This window comes from Theropithecus gelada, chromosome 14, assembly GCF_003255815.1.
Source record: "Theropithecus gelada isolate Dixy chromosome 14, Tgel_1.0, whole genome shotgun sequence".
NCBI lineage: Eukaryota > Metazoa > Chordata > Mammalia > Primates > Cercopithecidae > Theropithecus > Theropithecus gelada.
Window position 1 is genome coordinate 78215026 of NC_037682.1, and position 4474 is coordinate 78219499.

At 37.4% G+C, this 4474-nt stretch overlaps 1 non-coding gene across 1 annotated transcript; it reads left to right on the plus strand.

Moving 5' to 3' along the window:
* Window positions 1-304: 304 nt before the first annotated feature.
* On the plus strand, window positions 305-410 carry LOC112607425. Its single transcript, XR_003115779.1, has one exon. It is a non-coding gene; the product is annotated as a U6 spliceosomal RNA (small nuclear RNA).
* The last annotated feature ends 4064 nt before the right edge of the window (window positions 411-4474 follow it).

The window sequence follows — 4474 nt, forward strand, 5'->3', positions numbered from 1 at the left end:
TGTTAGCAATTATTTATTTTTATTTGCATCCCCTCTTGTTTGCGCAGGACCTAATATATCATGGGGCAGCTGTGTTCAACCCTCATATGCATCATAATTGCTTGAGGAGCTTTAGAAATGTATAGGTGTGGCCTAGGTTCCATTAATCTATGGGTGAAAACTGGTAATGGTATTTTGGAAATGTTCCCTGGGTGGTTTCATTATGTAACCAGGTTGAAAACCAGTGTCATAGATGCTCAATGAATATTTGTTGAATGAATGAATGAATGAATGAACCAAATGAGATTAGAAAGAACAAACCCTGTGCTGGCTTCGGCAGCAAATATACTAAAATTGGAATGATATGGAGAAGATTAGCATGGCCCATGCACAAGAATGAAACACAAATTCATGAAGTTTCCATATTAAAAATATATGGAGAGAGAAAGAACAAACCCAGGTTACCCCATCTTTAGGAATGTGAAGGCATGATGATTCTGTCTCCTTCAGAAAGTTGGCTCTTCCTGAGACAGGTTTCAAGAGAAAAATATGACAGAGAATATAATGGAATACATGAAAGAAAAAATCATAATTCTAGTCATCTCAACATGAAAGTATTGAAGAAATAGAAAAACAATTGCCTGGAGCTCATATTAGAGATTAACAGTTATTTCCTCTTGCTCTCCCTTCTGTGCATGCAGATTTATTTCCTGGAGTTGCTATAATGACTCTAGCTAGAAGCTGAACTTTGACTTTTCCTCTAGTTTTAATTTCGATTTGCTACTCAATCTTTAATTTAGTGGACGTAAAAACTTAAAAGACTCAACTGAAGCATTTGCACCACTCTAATTTATATTCATGCATGATGATAGCATAATTATAATTAACTGCTTTACCTAGTTGGTCCACAAAATTTAAACTGATTACTGCTTGTAGAACATTAAGTCGGGTACCTCAAAACAGAAATAGGAAACTAGGCTGGGGTGGTGGCTCACACCTATAATCCCAGTACTTTGGGAGGCCAGGGAGGGTGGATTGCTTGAGCTCAGGAGTTCAAGACCAGCCTGGTCAACACAGGGAAATCCTGTATCTACCAAAAATACAAAAATTAGCCAGGTGTGGTAGCACGTGCCTGTAGTCCTAGTTACTTAGGGGACTGAGGTGGGAAGATCACTTAATTCCAGGAAGTCAAGGCTGCAGTGAGCCATGAAGGAAAATTAAATTTAAGAAAAGAAGATGCTATATACAAGCAACAGTGACAAGGTGAGAAACTAGCAAACCTACAGTTGTCTAAGCAGTTTTTGATGCCCAATATTAAAAAAGTTAATAAAAATCTTGCATTAATTCCCAAATGAAGAGAACGGGAAGTTTTAGAAAATAAAAATACTTAAATCTAGCAATAAATATTCTTTATGACTTCACTAAACAACAAAAAATAATGGGAGAGATGTACCATTTCCTGGATGAAGGATCAGTAATGTGAAGGTGTCAGTTCTCCTCAAATTGATCTATAAGGCTGGGTACGGTGACTCATGCCTATAATCCCAGCACTTTGGGAGGTCAAGGCGGGCAGATCACTTGAGGTCAGGAGTTCGAGACCAACCTGGCCAATATGGTGAGACCCTGTCTCTACTAAAAATACAAAAATTAGCCGGCATGGTGACACATGCCTGTAATCCCAGCTATTCAGAAGGCTGAGGCATGAGAATCGCTTGAACCTGGGAGGCTGAGGTTGTAGTAAGCCGAGATCGCACCACTGCCCTCTAGCCTGGGCAACAGAGTAAGACCCTGTCTTTAAAAAAAAAAAAAAAAAAAAAAAAAATTGATCTATAAACCTAATAAAATCTCAATTAAAAAACCAGAAATGTTTTTTTTCTGGAACGTGATGAGCTGATTCTAAAGCTCATTTGGAAGAGACAGATGGTAATGAAAACAATGAGTTAATAAAGCAGACTCAGTAAATTCATTCTAGAGCCCAGAAACAGGCATATGCATAGATGGGAATTTGTTAGAGATAAAAGGTGACATTTAAGATTGGAAATTAAAAAAAAGGATTATCCCATAAGTCACGCTGGATAATTAGCTTTCCGTTTGGAAAACAAAAGTTAGATTTTTGGGGCCGGGCATGGTGGCTCACTCCTGTAATCCTAGCACTTTGAGAGTCTGAGGCGGGTGGATCATTTGAGGTCAGGAGTTCAAGACCAGCCTGGCCAACGTGGTAAAACCCTCTCTCTACCAAAAATACAAAAATTAGCTGGGCATGGTGGTGCAAGCCTGTAATCCCTGCTACTCTGGAGGCTGAGGCAAGAGAATTGCTTGAACCCAATAAGTGGAGATTGCAGTGAGCTGAGCTCATACCACTGCACTCCAGCCTGGGAGACAGAGTGAGACTCCGTATCAAAAAAATAAAAGTTAGATTTTTACCAAACACAAGGTAACTTTCAGCTTGACTAAAGAGCTAAATAAAAAAAAATTAATAGTAAGACAAAATATAGGAGACTATTTCTATAGTACGAAAATGGAAAAGTTCCTCTTAAGCAAATTTCAGAACAGAGAGCATTACCAAAGATAAGAGGGACCGATTTGACTAGAGGGTTTTAACTTTTTATTTTTACAGAAGTGGAGTGAATGGTGCAATGATCCCTTCTGTGTGCATCACCAAACATAACAATCATCAAATTCATAGCCAGTCTTGTTTCATCTATCTGCCCACCCTCACTGGATCATTTTGAAGCAAATATCAGATGTCATTTTATTCATAAATATAGTTATTATACCCAAAATACTAATAATTAACTATGTTAAATATACAGTTTTACTATTTTTTAAATTGAAGACTTTCATACAACAAAAATACTATAAGCAAAAGTTAAAAAAGAGTGAAAAGGACAGATTAGTTGCCAAATATACAACAAAAGATTAATATCCTTAATACATAAGGAGTACTTATCAATGAATATAAAATACAAATTAAACTAAACTATTTAAAAAAATGAACCAAGGAATTGAACAGGTAATTAAACGGAGGAAGAAATGTAAGTTTTCAATAAGCATATAACAATGTTCAGTCTTATGGGTACATAAGGAAATGTAACTTAAAATAAGTATGAAATATTTTTAATCTTCAGATTGTCAAAAACGAATAAACAATAAAATCCAACATTAGCAAAACTTCAGGGGAAATGACACTCTCAAACTCTGTGGGAGTATCAGTTGTTATCACAGTTTCTAGAGAGCAACTTGGAAGTAGGTATGAAAATTTTCCATTTCTAGCTATCTAACCTGGAGAAAAGTTTGTAGAAGAGTCCATTTACGCAGTAAATTTAGCAAAAATTAGAGAGAACACCAGGAGACTCCCATAGCACAGCCAGTAAACAGTGCCAACACTGGAGTTAAAGTGCTGTGGTTCAAATCCCAGTTTGGCTACTTACTAGTCCTGAGACTTTGGGTGAGATTACCTTAGCTGCTTCAGCAGTCAACTAGGGATAACAATATGCAGTACCTATTTCATAGGGATATTCTGAGAAACATTTTTCATGCCAGGTGTGGTGGCTCACACCTATAATCCCAGAACTCTGGAAGGCAGAGACAAGAGGATCGCTTGGGCCTAGGAGTTCAAGATCAGACATGCAAAGGACTTAATGTCAGGGATAAAATACTTCCCTCTGCCAGGGTAGTCCACCTATCTCTTTCCCAAATGCCTGGCCCTGTATACCATTGCATGTTCCTAAATATGTAAGTGTGTAGAGAAACTTACAGCAGAAACTGAGAGCACAACAATTTACAGAAGAAGGTGGGGTTGAGTGGGAATATGTAAGATTTTTACTTTTTACCTTCTACTTGTTTATTTTAAAACATTTTGCAGGCCAGGTGCAGTGGCTCATGCCTATAATCCCAGAAATCTGGGAGTCAGAGGTAAGAGGATCGCTTGAACCTAGGAGATCAAGACCAGGCTTAGCCAACATAGTGAAACCTAGTGAAACCCTCGTCTCTTAAAAAGAAAAAAAAAAAGCAAAGAATGTATTCATGTATTTATAATCACTTGTGTAATTAAAACTTGTTAAATTTGACAGAAGAAATAAGATGGTAGGCAAAAGTATTTATCCCAGGAAGTTAGAAAAATGGAATATGATGATAGCATATATCATGTCCTAGATATTTTAGATGATGGAATATGAGTTAGGTACAGAGACTGGGTTTTCAGAACTAAAAATCAGAACCCAATGTCTACCAAAGGATTTTTAGTATAATTTCTGTGTTGGAGAGGCAGCCTGGATCGTTCAGTCTGGATGCCAAAATAATGGACTTTCTGGAACAATGTAACGGTTTATTATTACAAATAAACTGAAACTGGGCCTGTTCAAAAATTCCCAATCACATTCCAATTTTGGATCCTGTTGGAACTGAATTCCCCCTGACCCAAAACCAGTTTAGAACCTGGCATTCAGCCTGCCTTATACTAACTCCGCTAGGTCCAAGGCCTTGCAGATTTCCT